At 48.8% G+C, this 14,907-nt stretch overlaps 1 protein-coding gene across 10 annotated transcripts in view; it reads right to left on the minus strand.

The window, feature by feature from the left end:
• Positions 1 to 14,907, minus strand: part of PCSK6 (proprotein convertase subtilisin/kexin type 6) — a 187,454-nt gene that overhangs the window by 162,553 nt on the left and 9,994 nt on the right. The window contains exon 1 of one of the 10 annotated variants that reach the window (XM_089906646.1): positions 9,890 to 14,385. The exons of the other annotated variants lie outside the window; for them this stretch is intronic. The gene's annotated coding sequence lies outside the window, so the exon portion shown is untranslated. Of the gene's footprint in view, positions 1 to 9,889; positions 14,386 to 14,907 lie in introns of those variants that run through there. 10 annotated transcript variants of the gene reach the window in all.

Consider the following 14,907-nt stretch of genomic DNA (forward strand, 5'->3'; position numbering starts at 1 on the left):
AGTGAGACGCAGGAAAAGAGGGGCAGCCTCTTGACACAGAGAGGCCGAAGCCTACTCAGCTGCTGCAGAGCCCTGCAGTGGGGATTCCCAGTATCTCAGGGCCCAGACCCAGAGCTCCGCAACAAGCACAGAAAGACTGGGTGCCTTTAGGGGAGAGCCCTTCCTCACACCTCCCCAGGCTCCCGCAGCCCCCTCCCGGTGGCGGTGCACTGGGGGAGGGGCATCCAGACCTCCTGGCAGCTATGAGACTTGAGCTCTGAACTTGCACTGATCCCACATCCCTGAAATGCCACCGTGGCCCACAGGTCCTCTCTCTGACTGATGTAAACGCTCCTTGCATTGTTTTATTTTGTTCACGGACCAGGTGTGCCTGACGCTGTGTCCAGTGCCCCCGAGGGCCCCTGCTGGGTCATTTCCCAGCTCCAGAACACAGAGCCTGGCAGGCACGCCAGGGAATGGCCATAGCCCCACTTTGGCTCTGGGGTGGGGGGCTGGGGCTATTATAAAGAAAGGGCCGTGGTGCTGTCTGCTCCTTCTGCGATGCTGAGTGATACCCTGGGCGAGCCTTCTGACCTCAGGTAAGGAAGGGTTTCTTCAACGAGGGCAGAGGAAGCGCTATCCACAGAGGAAGAGACTGGCATCACCAGGGGCAGGGGGTGGGAAAATTGGGAATACTCTGTTACAAGGCACCTGCGCTACCCATGAAGTGGCACAGGGCTATCTGAAGGTGGACTTAAATTAGTTAACGGTGCATACTGTGAACTCCAAGGAAATCTCTTAAAAAATTTTTAAAGAACTATAATTGATATGCTAAGTGAGGAGATAAAATAGAATTATCTAAGAGGCTCCATTATAATCAGAGAATGTAGAAAAAGCAGGAAGGAGAACAAATATAACAGAAAACAATTAGAAACATGGTAGATATTAAGCCAATGATATCAGCAATCACTTTAAATGTGAATGGCCTAAACATACCAACTAAAAGCCAGAGAAAGAATGGATGAAAAAAAAAAAAAAACTTTTGTGCTGCAAAGGGCACCACCAAGAAAGTGCAAAGATAACCCACAAAATGGGAGAAAGTATTTGGAAATCACCTATCTGGTATGGACTTGCATCTAAAACATGTAATAATAAAAGACAAAACAATACATGGGCAAAAGATTGGAACAGACATGTCTCTACAGAAGACATGCAAAAGGCCAAGAAACACATGAAAAGATGCTCAACATCATCAGCCATCAGGGAAACACAAACCAAAACCGGAACAGCACTAGGATGGGTACAAAAGACAGACAATAACGAGTGTTGATGACAATGTGGAGGAACTGGAATACTCATACACTGCTGGAGAGATTGTAAAATGGTGGAGCCACTTTAGAAAGCAATCTGCTAGTTTCTCAATAGGTCAAACATAGGGTTACCAAGTGACCCAGCAACTCCACTCCTCAATATTATCCTAAAGGAGTGAAAGCACACACCCACGCAAAAACTTCCATGCAAATGCTCACAGCAGCATTACTCATAAGAGCCAAAAAAGTAGAAACAACCTCAATGTCCATCGATTGATAGACAAATAAAATATCCATATATTGGTATACCCATACAGTGGAATACTTGGAAATAAAAAGAATAAAGTACTGGTACATATTACAAAATCATCTTGAAAACACGCTAAGGGAAAGAAGCCAGACACAAAGAAGACCACATACTGTATGATTCCATTATATGAAATGTCCAGAGCAGGCAAAGCTATAGACAGAAAGCAGGTGAGCTGTGGCGTAGGGCTGGGGGAGTGGGGACGGGATGAGGGGCAGCAGCCAGTGGGTGGGGGGTTTCTTCCTGGGGTGATGAAATGCTCTAGACCTGACTGCACTGATGGTAGCACGCCCTGTGAATACACTAAAAACACTGAATTGTATACTTTAAATAGGTAAATCACACGGCACATGAATTATATCTTAATAAAACGGCTATAAAAAAAAGAGGAAAGATTGATACATACAATTACGTAAAAGTTAATTCTCCTATTTAATCAGAAGACACGTACACAAGTTTTTAAAAAATTCACAAACTGGGAAATACTATTTCCCTCACTTGTAACTGATAAAGCACTGGTATCCAGTACACATAAACCCCGTCATCCCAATTCTAGGCATGTGCCCAAGAAAAACTCTGGCATATGCGCACCACAGGTCACCACAGGTCACACACAAGGCTGTTCTTAGCAACAATGTTCTTAGTAAAAATCACAAACATGCATTGCCAGGAGAAGGACAGATACATCATGATTTCTTGGCCAATGAATACTGTATAGCAGTGAAAATAAATGAACCACAGCTAAGCTGGGGCTGTGGCTACAATGTGGCTGAGCCTTAGAAACATGTAAAGGGGGCCGGGGAGGGAGGTCCCAGAACACCACACAGTATATCATTTTTAGAGAGCTCAAAAGCAAAACTAAGCAAGGTACTGTCTAAGCATGTCTTCTTCACCTGTGGTACCTGCACTGTTTGGACAGCGGTTACCCTGTGGGGCTGGAGAGGTGGGGACAGGGTGGGGTTAAATTAATCACACGAGGAGGCCATTAGGCTGAGGTGGCTCTAAGGCCTTAGCAGCCTGCATTTACAAGCAGCCAAACCCAAGCTTGTAAATGCCTCAAGGTTAAGAAACCAAAACCTAAGGACAGCCAATCAGGAAGAGCTAACTAGGCTTTCCCAAATAAGGCAACTGCTGCAGCTACAGCCTATCAAATCACTCCCTTGCTTTGCTTCTGTGTCTCCCCTATAAAAGTCTTGCTCCTGTCTGTACAGCGTTAATAACCACTTCCTGTTGGCACTGCCTGATTCAAATCAATTTTTGCTCAAATAAATTCTTAGAATTTTCAATATGCCTTGGTTTATCTTTTAACAGTGGTAAGGAGGTGGCTGTAAGGAGTAAATGAGATCAAGCATGGAGAGCGGTTTCTGGCCCAATAAGCGTTTACCATCCTTGCCATTGTCACTGTCATCGGCCTTATCACCATCGTCATCCTCACCATCATTACCATCATCACCATCGTCTTCCTCAGTATCTTCCTTTGGAACGTACAAGTGATCCCCCACTGCCCAGTCCTCCCGTATCACTTCCACTCCTCCCAGCCAACTTACCACATTCTACTGGTTGGTTATTGGTGCAGGTGTCTCCCTGGCTGGAGAGCAAGTCTGAGACCAGCGTGCCTCCTTGGTGCTCTCTGTGTTCCCACAGCAGCTAAGTCAGAGCCTGCCCTTCCCTGAACTGCTGCTTACTCTGAGCAACTTTAAGAGGTGGTTTCTCTCTTGTTACAACACAAGACCCCCTCCTTCCTGATTGTCCATAAGACACTAGAAGCTTACTACAGTCATTGTGATGCATGGCTGGCAGACACTACCTCAATTTCCAACACTTTCTCTTCTACCCGCCTCGTCTGTAGAGGTTGTGGAATCTAAAATCCTGATTTCTCAGACTCCCTTGTAGCCAGCATAGCCAGCCAGGGACATAGTTCTATCCCATGAGCTGTCAGCACAAGTCCCTGGGGAAGGTGACCTTTCCTGAATAAAAAGGGAAAGACTTCACCCTTCCACCTTTTGCCCCCAGCCCTGTCTCCTGCCTGGAACTTGGACGTGAGGCCTGAAGGGGAGGGAGACACCGACAGGTCCCGCGCCAACCCTGGAGGGCCCATCTCCGGACCTGCTGTGTGAGCCTTTGTTTCAGGCACCGCCTTCTTCTTTAGCAGCTGAACGCATCCCGAGCTACTGTCCCACGATGCTCTGAAATTGGCGGCACGTTGCCTTATCCCTCGGCAGAATGAACACTCTCCGCTCTCAGCAGGGGAGCTTTTAGATTACCGCTTAAATTGTAGCAATCTGCTCATTTCATATTTCAGCTCTCACACCCCAAGATGGACTGTGACCCCAGGATGCCACAAACACCCGGCATTCCACAGCTCCTTCAAAATCAATATGGAACCAACCCAGGCAAGATGTGGGGGAGAAGCTACAGCAGGCGCTGGTAAATGGGAGTGGGCCCTGGGCTGGTGGTCACAGTGTCCACGCGGGAGGCCTGCACAGAGCATCTGTTGGTCCAGTGGGCTCACGCACAGCTGCACCAATAACCACCATCCCTTTTCAGTCACGCAGGTGTTGAGGTCCACACCGTGATACTCACAACAGCCAGATGAGAACGCTATTTAGAAAGTGATTATTACAATCATACGTTATAGATCAATGCATGACTTGACACCCAGAGACGTCAACTGGCTCGTCAACTGCTGACCAATTTGCAGACAAAGTGCTGGGATTAGAACCCGGCTCTTCTGATCCTACAGTCTGTGTTTTGGCCACTGGCTCTGACTGCAAGAGCTACCAGATCAAAATTGCCTGATAAAATGAAAAACACCCGTTGTGGGGAGATTTGGCTCTTACAAGAAGAGCAGCAGAAGAGAAAACAACCCACCTCTTGCCCTCCTGTTCCTGAAGTCCGATTACTACTCTTGCTCATTGAATTAGGAGAGTCAGTGCTCTGTGCAATCCCTCCTGAGTGATGTCAAGACTAAAAAGTTTGGGAAAAGGATAAAATCCAGCATCCCCAGGCACATTCTTCTCCGTCAGGAGTAAAAGTAGACCTGTCGGTTGTAATCAACAGGCAAACGCACGTTGTACAGAGCTGTTCCAGGCCCCAGGTTGCCGGGTCCAGGTAACAAACTATTCCTTCCTGAGCTTCTGCGTTGGCTCCCAGGTGCCCACACAGGCTAACTGATAATAAGTTTTACTTAATCTAAAATTTTCTTTCATCCTCCAGAGAGGATCATTAACCAATTAATTCCAAGCAGGAGTGTCCTCTTTTGCATCCGTGGTGGTGGACATGAGTCTGGCTGAGCTTGCCAGGCAGGGGGACGGCTGAGGAGGGCGCATCCCATGTGGGGCTGGCTGGAGCGGCCACTGGCCAGGTGCCTCCCTGGGAGCCGGTGGGCAGGCTCTGCGGCTGGGGTGTCCTGGCTTCCCAAACCATGGCTCACTGGCTCTTTCTTGGTCTGGCTTAACTTCTATCTTTCCCACCCTAAGCTTTTCACATCAGCTCATCTTTTCCCAAAGAGAAGATGAAAGGTAAAAGAAGCAGTATGTCTGAAATCTTCTCCATGACACCTTTTGCTAGCTTTGAAGTCCAACTTTAAAAACAGACAGTGCCTTCCTAGTCTGACTCCAATGCCTGACATTGAAAGGACATGTCATTCCCCTCTTTTGGTATTAACAGTCATCACCGTGATGATAATATTATTAGTATTAACATGCATAAGTGTCCACTTTGGGCCTGGCTTTTTCCAAGCACCTGTCAGGGGCACCAATAACTTCCGTTCTCCAGTAGAAAAAGCACAAAGAGGTTAAGTTACTGGCGGTAAAGAGAAGCACCTTCTTTCATGCCTTCATTCATTAGATTTTTATCTTAGAAGGTAGTTCTGTTGTTTTCCCTTTTGAGTGTGTATTTTTAAACTCTTTATTCATTCATCAATTCATCCATTTAAAAACATTTGTTTGATTCCAGCTTTTCTAATACAAGGGGCTACTTAGTTTTTTGTCCCATTAATATGTTATGTCAGGAACCAAAGATCCCTTGTTTTACATGTGGGAGATAAGGCACTGTCCCGGCTGCCAAAACAAAGCGGGCAACTTATGGCTGTTTACATATTTCTCATATTTAACACATTTTATTTTGCCAACTCCTCTTAAAACGCATTAAGTATTTAATTAGTTTTATTTCCTTTTAGAACGATGACATTTTATTTGTCGCTATAATGTTATTAGTGTAATGTCAGTTAACACTGTCTCTTTTTCATTATGAAATATTTTCTGTTTCCTTCCAAGTTCTATCCTAACCAAGTCCTTCTTTTCTTTTTTTAAAAAATAAATTTATTTATTTTATTTTTGGCTGCATTGGGTCTTCGTTGCTGCGCGTGGGCTTTCTCTAGTTGTGGTGCACGGGCTTCTCATTGTGGTGGCTTCTCTTTGTTTTGGAGCATGGGCTCTAGGTGCACGGGCTTCAGTAGTTGTGGCTCGCGGGCTCTAGAGCACAGGCTCAGTAGTTGTGGTGCATGGGCTTTGTTGTTCTGCGGCATGTGGGATCTTCCCAGACCAGGGCTCGAACCCGTGTCCCCTGCATTGGCAGGCGGATTCTTAACCACTGCACCAAGTGGGAAGCCCCCAAGTCCTTATTTTAATTCACTTTCCCTGTACAGTGTGCTCTAAGACGATTTTACTTCCGAAAAATGTCACATCTTCCTCTCAGTACTAAGACTCTTCTTACTTTATCATTGTTCCCTATTTTCACTTAACGTCCTTTCATGGCTATTATGTTACGTGTTCCAAGTTTTACAACCCTCCGGCATTCATTTTAATAGAATTAGGAGAATCTATAAATAAAAGCAGCTTCCTAGAATAATGCTTTCATTCTTCTCCACTCTCCCTACCCCGCCTTTTCACACATGCCCTAAATTTACCAGCAGACGGGAGCTTCCTCTCTCAGGCAGAGATTCTCTGACGAGGAGCCTGAGGGCAGTACCTCTGGTGCGTCTGGCCTGGGGCAGCCTGGAGCAAGGCAGGGGCAGGATCCCAGCTTAGGACAGCCCTCCGTTAGGACTCCGTGCAGGATGGCTGCTAGTCCAGCTCTCCAATCCGATGACTCAAGAGGGGCTGAAAGTTCTGTACAAAGTCAATAATTCAAATCCTGGAACTAGAAAAGCACTGCAGAACAGGCCCAAGGAGGTAAGTAGCAGGCCAGCAACCCAGACCAGCACCACCGTGCCAGGGGTGTCTGTTGCAGGCTTATCTACCTGCAGGAAGGTCCTTCAACAGCAGGACTCTGCTCCTTTATGTGGACTGGGTGCTTCTCCCCAGGCTGAAGCTCTGTTCCTGGGAAACAGGCAAGTTAAGGGCTCAGGGAGCCACAGTAATCCTTCCAGATGCAGGCGTGACCCCAGAACACACCTTACCAAAGCAAACGTCCCCCAAACCCAGATTCCATGGGGCTTTCTCTGATGACCTCACTGGCCCCAGGAAATCCCTAGGCTTCTCATCCTTATCTCTACACACAGATTTATGATATGTCTCCAAGGACAGCAGGGGATGTCTTCCAAATCTGTCCTATCCCCACCACAACCCTAAAGATCTTTTTCTCCCAACATTTTATTGTGAAAATTTTCAACAAACAGCAAAGTTGAAAGAACTGTACAGCCAACACCCAAATACCCACTGCCCTGACTCCACCATTGACATTCGCTACAGTGACTCTATCACATTCCTCTCCATCTATCCATGCCTCTATCCATCTGTCAATCCATCTTATTTCCAGTGCATTCCAAAGTAGACTGCAGTATCGGTACACATCCCCTAAATACTTCAATATATACATCATAATGGGGAGTTCAATACTTGCTTACAGATTTTTTCTTTTGAAGTAAAATTTACACATGGGGAAATGAGTAATTGTTAGTTATACATCTGTTAAGTTTTCATAACCGTGTGTACCTGTACAGCCCCAAGCCCCTATCAAGATAGAGAACATAGCCATCACCCCCAGAAAGTCTCCCTATGCACCTTCCCAGTAAATCCCCACCCCATAGATTAGTTTTTATTCCACCACAGATTGGTTTTGCCTGTTCTAGAAATGGAATCAGATGGCTCTCTTGTGTGAGGCTTCTTTCACTCTGTACAAAGCCTGAGATTCATCCACGCTGTTACAAAGCAGTTGCCTATTCCTCTTTATTGCTGAATAAAGATGCCCATCGAAGGAATACATCACATTGGTTTATCCATCCTCCTGTTGGTGGACCTCAGAAACTTAAGGAATTGTGATAAACAAGCTCAACAACCCAGGAAACTCCATAAGCCTCTGGGGGAAAAAAGTCAAACAGAGTTTGCCCCCAGATTGCTGAGAAACCAGCAGGGGGACAGGCAGGCTGGTGTCTTGCTCTGACGGATGGAAACATGTGTCCGTCTGATTCTCTCAGCAAAGCACCACGACCTGCTGGGGAAACCATGGCACCCGCTCCTGCTGGCCACAGGAAAGCTAGTCACGGCGGCCAACATGTCATCTTCTGCTATGAAAGGCTGATGCAGAAATCAAACTGGGCTCAATGCTAACAAAACTCCCCCAAAAGACCTCAGGACAAAGGCGGTCATTTAGAACAAACTGGGCAGTTCCGGCAAGATGGCTATTCCCTCCTGGCTGCATCCATTGTCTATAACAATCTTTGAGCATCTCTTCCGTGCCCAGGGTGCATGCAGGAACACAGCCCTGCCTGGAGACTTGGAGTCTAATCCATGCAGCCTGACCACACGATTCAAATGAAACACAAACACCAAGGGGAGAAAAGCAGTGGCGAGCACGCAAACAAGTTTCCTTGGCTTTGCCGGGAGAAAAGGGGTCTCAGTGGAGGCGCTGAGTCATTTCAAGACTCCCCCGAGGAGGTGAGTGTGCTGGGGAGACCCCAGGGAGGAGGCTGAGCGGCTGCCTGGCCCCAAGACAAGGCCAGGCTGGCACAGCCGTCGGCACAGCTCAATGCACCGCAAGTGACAAACTTCAGGAAAGGAACCAACTGCTGCAAAGTAAAACCAACTTTTAGTGAGACAAACCAACTGGCTTGAAGAGAGGCTTTTCTAATGGTTCTATGTAGCAATCGAACTTCTGACACAAGAAGAAAACAGAAACACATCCAGGGCTCTTTGCAAGTAAAAGTCAAGTTGGAAAGTGGAAAGATGCTCCTGGTTAGGTTTTGGAAATGCACTTCCTCAGCTGGAGTAAGGATGACACAGCTTATCATTACGTGGGGTGGTCAGTCCTGGCCCCTGGCCACGAACCTCAGAGATGGTCTTCCTGACTTTGCGAACCCACCTCTACCTCTGGGGTCTGTTTGGATCTCAAGGCTACTCGGTGTGAGAAGTAACAATTTGGTTTTAGGATGTTCCTGCTGTGGCCATATATCACAGGAAGGTAGAAAACCATGTTCCTTGAGAAAGCAAACCAAAAAAAAAAAAAAGACCTAGAAAGTACCAGAAAGTTCATTTTATACAAGGACACAAAACTCTGGCAACAGAAAGCTTCCTTTCCTACAAATGGGTTTTTGCATCTTGAACTTGAACGGAGGGGTGTGAGGGCATGGAATTGACAAAGTTGTGGTATATAAATTTGTTTAAGCTACTGAAACAAATCCCGCTGCTTGTCTGCAGCTAATAATTTCATATTCCTGCAAAAGAGAAATTGAGACGTGCCTAAGATCTCAGGCATGAACGACTACTATCTATCTATTTATTTATGGCTGCGTTGGGTCTTCGTTGCTGCGAGCAGGCTTTCTCTAGTTGTGGCGCGCAGGGGCTACTCTTCATTGCGGCACACAGGCTTCTCACTGCAGTGGCTTCTCTTGTTGAAGAGCACAGGCTCTAAGTGCCCGGGCTTCAGTCGTTGTGGCACGTGGGCTCAGTAGTTGTGCACAGGGGCTTAGTTGCTCCGCGGCATGTGGGATCTTCCCGGACCAGGGCTCAAACCCGTGTCCCCTGCATAGGCAGGTGGATTCTTAACCACTGCACCGCCAAGGAAGTCCATGAACGGCTACTTTGATGGCAGAACAGAAATAAGGTTTCTTTTCTTTTCACAGAAATTGGGCTTTATCAAGAGGAACCCAAATAGGCATATTTTTGTTTGTTTACATTTAGGAAAACAGCAGAAGATCAAGACGTGTGTTAGACCGAGTGCCTAGTGGCCACAAATGGACTTATTTTTCCGTGTTAAAATCTGTCTTCAGCCAGACATACCTAAATAAACCCCGACTGTAACAAGGAGGCACAGATCCAGGTACGTGGGGTCTAGCAGGGCTGCAACCACATACCTCTGCCGTACCCGCCAAGAGGACACTCGGAGAGTTAATGGTGGTGCCGAGGCCCCGTCCCCAGGGGCAACGCCAGCCGGATACACCTTTACCCACTCAGTCCTTTGCATGGTGCCAGGCTTCGCGCCAGCACCCGATAAATGCCTGCTGAATAAAAGCAGCAGAAGTGAATTCCTCTGCCCTCTGATGACATCGTACCCAGGGCTTTTCTCCCTCTCTTGGTATTCTCCTCTCCGCCCTGCCCTGCACCCCTCCTGACAACACACCCCCTGAGGGCTGAGCCAGTGGGAGGTACCAGGAGGCTGCATCCTCACCACCCCAGGTTTCACAGGCTCTGCTGACCCTGTTTCCTCCCTTTGTCCCCTCAGCCCGAGGTGGGTAGCAGCTCCCCCTCCGTGCTGGCCAACAGCCTTGGTTGGTTTCTGTCACCCCGCTCACACGTCTAGAAGCAGCCCCGCTGTAAATGTGCCTCTGCCTGAGCCGTTGAGCTGGGTTGCTTCCCAACGGGACACAGATTAATGCTCCAACGCATGGCCCACCTGCTCCCCGCTTCTCCTTTGCCTATGACAACCCGTGGACCCTTCCAGGTCTGGTTCAAAGGCCACTGGTCACAAAGCCTCCCTTGAACCTCCCAGGTGAAAATCAGCCCCGCTCTCCTATCATCCTAAAGCATGTGGACTTCACCCCTGTATTATTTCCAGTATTCCTCTTGCAACGGTTACTTAAGTTCTTTTCTGCTGTGGGTAGCGACCCTGTCTTGTTCACTCTGAGTTACATCAAGTGACCAGCCCAAAGCCCTGCAAACAAAGGGAACTGCGGATTTTACTTCCGAAAACAAGCAGCAAACACCCTCTGAACAACGTTCAAAGAAAAGTGACAGACGGGAGAGTCTGTTTACAAACAGGAGATTCATATCCACAATATAGCGATGGCACCAACGATCGATCATCAGGAGAAAAGGGAAATAACCCAACTGAAAAATGGGCAAAGAAGATAAGACACTCAGAGAAGAATTAAAGTGATTAATAACTTTATGAAGAGGTATTTAACAGTAATCAGAAAAAGGCAAAACAACCACGAGAGCTCATTTTCACCTGTAAGAACTAGAAATTCGAGCATTGATGACCTCCCCACAGGACCGCTGAGGGCCTGGCCTCCACACACTCCTGGGGGCAGTGCCACTCGGAGCCACCTGCCTGGACCGACGCCCCCCCCCCCCCCCGCCCCCATGCTGAAAACAGCTTTGCCTCAGCAGTTCCCCAGTCTCTGGAGCCAGACCATATCAGTTCAAATCGTGGCTCTGGCACTTACAAGCTCTGCAACCATGGGCAAGTTACTTAACCTTTCTGTGCCTTGGTTTCCTCATCTGTAAAATGGGGATAATGACAGTACTTACTTCACAGGGTTTCTAAGAAGATTAAATGAGTCAATTCCAGGAAAGCACATAAGGGCCAGTAGGTGTCTGTAATCATTATTCACTACTATAACTACTACTTGTTTTTGCTATTATGTATCCTACAGAAATTCTCATGTGCACAGAGAGGACGAATAAAGATGATCACTGCAATGTTGTTTATAATATCCCCCAGAAAACCCCCAAAAACCTGGAGGCAAATCAAATAACATTAAGTCAATGCTGTAAACCAAATATGTTGCTTCAATACAATAGCTTTAAACTGTTTCAAAAGAATGAGGTAGATCTCTGTGTACTTGCGTAGAAAGCTTTCCCAGATGTATTGTTAGGCTAAGAAAAGCTAGGTGCAGAAAAACATGTTTGGCACAATCCCATTTACGTGAAAAATAACCCCCTAAACTCTCCATGTAAGTGTGCCAATGTGTTTGTGAAACAGGACACACAGATACTAACGTGTGGACAGTGGTGGCGTCTGGGGGGAAGGTTAAGTTGAGGATGGGATGAGGGGAGGAAGGAGATTTGGGGTTTTTCCTCTTTATACATCTGCACCGTTTGAATCTTTATGACGGGTGAGTATTTACAATACATGTATAACTTTATAAAATAAGGAAAAAGTACTGCATACAATCCTTATGAGTTGAACTAAGCACAGGTTATCAGGGTGGGGAGACGGGGAAAGTGATGGGTGTGGGAACCAGGGCTGTGAGGCCTGGCAGCAGGCAGCCAGGCAGGGACGGAACCCATCTACCTCCTTACCCGGTGCTGGCATTCCAGGCCAGCAGCAATATCCACCTTCCTGAGGACTCACAAAGAATCCACCGACCTAAATGTCAGGGGAAAGATTAGGTAAGTTACGGGCCAGCCACTAAATGATGCACTGAGCAGTCATTAAAAATTGCACCATAGGGACTTCCCTGGTGGTCCAGTGGGTAAGACTCTGCACTCCCAATGCAGGGGGCCCGGGTTCGATCCCTGGTCAGGGAACTAGATCCCGCATGCATGCTGTGACTAAGAGTTCACATGGCCACAACTAAAGATCCCGCACGCCACAACCAAGACCTGGCGCAGCCTAAATAAATAAATAAATATTTTTAAAATTGCACCACAGGACAGTTACAGGCCTGGGAAGTCCAGCTGCAAAACCGTACAGCCCTACTTGCCTAAGACATGTGTGTGTGTGTGTGTGCGTGCATCCATATATACAGATACATGCGCGCGCACACACACACTCACACAGTTTACAAAAAAAAAAAATGAAAAGACACGGTCCAAAACGTTAACGGTGATTATCTTTGGGTGGAAGAACTATAAATGATATTTTAAGTTTTCTTTGTTCTTTTCCATATTTTCCAAACTTTCTATATAGTGTATTCTTTCTGTATTATACAAAGAAAAATCAAGTAATGACCATTTCACCTCCAGGCTGTGCCACTCTCTGTGCGACCCTGGGTCATGAAGCCCCTTCTCTCCAGTTCTGGTTTTTTTCCTGGGTGTCTGCTTGACAGTTTTCTACTCTCCTCCGTCTCCGGTAGGCTGCGTGAGGCGTCCAAGGAAAGCTCCCCACTCCTGAGGCTCTTAGACTCCAAAGCTTCTGGCTGCCTTCATTGCTGCATAGATAAGCCTTTGAAGTGAAGCCCCGGGCCAGAGGCCTGATAAGAAGGGAGGGTCCAAAGGTACAGCCGAGCCCTCTGCCTTGCTGGGAGAGTGCAGGTACCTTCCCAGGGCACCCCTGTGCCTCAGCCTTCCCTCTGCCTGGACTGCACCCTCTGCCTTACCAGTTACAAGACCCCGACTCCAGCTCCCCGGCCAGCCCCGCTGCCACCTGCTCTCTGCAGCCTTTCCTGACGTGGACACTGTAATCGAAGGCGCCCCTGTGGAAAGCCTTGCTCTGACCTGGACTGAGCCTTAGTGAGTTACTCAGCTGCTCGGTGCCTCAGTCTGCTCCTCTGTGTAACGGGGTTAATAGGGCTCTGGGGTGATGATCAGAGCAGTGCTTGGTGAACAGTAAGAACAGCGCAGGGGCTGGCCGGCGGCAGTGGTGATGGGGGTCCTGGAACCCAGTGGCCAAGTGACCCCCTTCTAATGAAAACACAGTCACCAGGTGCTTCTGGGAGATGGTGTGGGAGCTGAGGGCGGGGCCGGGGCCTGAGCAAACAAAAAGAACAAAGACGCTGACCACAAGAGGCTGCGGTCTGGTGGGGAGACAGACACCCTCACAGGCTATGGCCCTGGAGCCTGGGAGCCAGAGCTCAGCCCTGCTGGGCAGCAGACAGGTCAGGAAACAGCACTTCAGCTAATCCTGAAGAAGAGCAGGTTCTCCAGGTGGACCACATGGGAACGGGCACCCAGGTTAAAAAAGCTGCCGCCAAATAGCAGGTGCAAAAGAAAGAAAAGGCATATGGAACATTTCCAGCATTAGCGGAGGTCTGGACCGGCTGGAGCATCTGGCAACTGTGAGGGGTTCTGGGTGGAGGATGGAGAGGCAGGGACAGGGGGACAGCTCGCTCCCCAAGGGCTGAGCCAGTCAGGCTTTGCTGTGGAGGAGCCTCTGTGGGTTTCAAAGCAGGGAAACAACAGCACGAGGTGGGGAACGGCCTAGAGAGCAGTGAGGCAGTAACCCAGGCACTGTCAGAGGCAGGAAAAGGGCTGCAGGCGAGACCAGGAGGCAGAGAGAAGGAGTTGCAGCCAGCAGACGGGCACCAGCGGAGGAGGGAAACTCAGTGATGCCCTGGTTTCTGGCTTGGAGGACAGGGTGAGGGCGGGTGAGCAGAGGAACAGCCTCGCCTCCTCCAGGCCAGGGGACTCCAGGCCCTTATCTGATGAGCGGGCCAGCCTGCCCTCCCCCTCGCCCCCTCCTGCCCAGACTGTCCACCCCGGGGAGTCTGACAAAGACCCCGGGTTGGGCTGGGGCCTTTAGTGGGCAACGAGGTTCTGGTCAAGTAAACACAGGAGGTCATCTCTGAGAACCGTTGCACAAACAAAAAGGGGAGGTCTGGACATCGAGGTCCCTTTCGAGCAACAGACCGAGACACTGGACACAGTTTATCTACCCCCATGGTGGATGGGCCGTTTCTTCCCACTGAGAAGACAGTCACCCAACAAGGACTCTGTAAGTGACAGATGCTGGCCAGTAGTAGGAATTTATGAGGCCCCAGGAAGGGTTAGGAAGCTGAAGCCCACGGCCCCTTTCTGGCTGGATCGTGCCCCACGGTGGCCCATGGCTGTCCAGCCCTGTGGAGCGCGGCTGGTTTGTGCCCAAGCAGCCAAGGGGGAGACAATGAGACTGTTTCTTCCTCTCCACGGTGCCACCGACTTGACACTGAGGGCATTGATGGGCTGGTTACCATGGGAACTCGAGCTGCTGATCCCATCCCATCCTGTGGAGCGTGAGGCTCCCTCCCGACAGCTGACGGCTATTCATCCCCGTTCTGCGCAGCACTGGACCCAGGGCCTTGTGCCTGCTGCCGGGTCTTCAAAATCTCCTAGAGCAGAGGCACCGGACCTCAGGAAGACCCAGGACTCAGCAGGATGATGCGACCCTGGGGATCTGAAGAATCTACGGTGGGCTCCAGGGCACGGCTGGGCCACAGTGTGTAGCCGACCA

This window comes from Delphinapterus leucas, chromosome 2 (genome assembly GCF_059928025.1).
Source record: "Delphinapterus leucas isolate spDelLeu-1000000601 "Yukka" chromosome 2, BTC_Dleu_Yukka2, whole genome shotgun sequence".
Classification (NCBI taxonomy): Eukaryota; Metazoa; Chordata; class Mammalia; order Artiodactyla; family Monodontidae; genus Delphinapterus; species Delphinapterus leucas.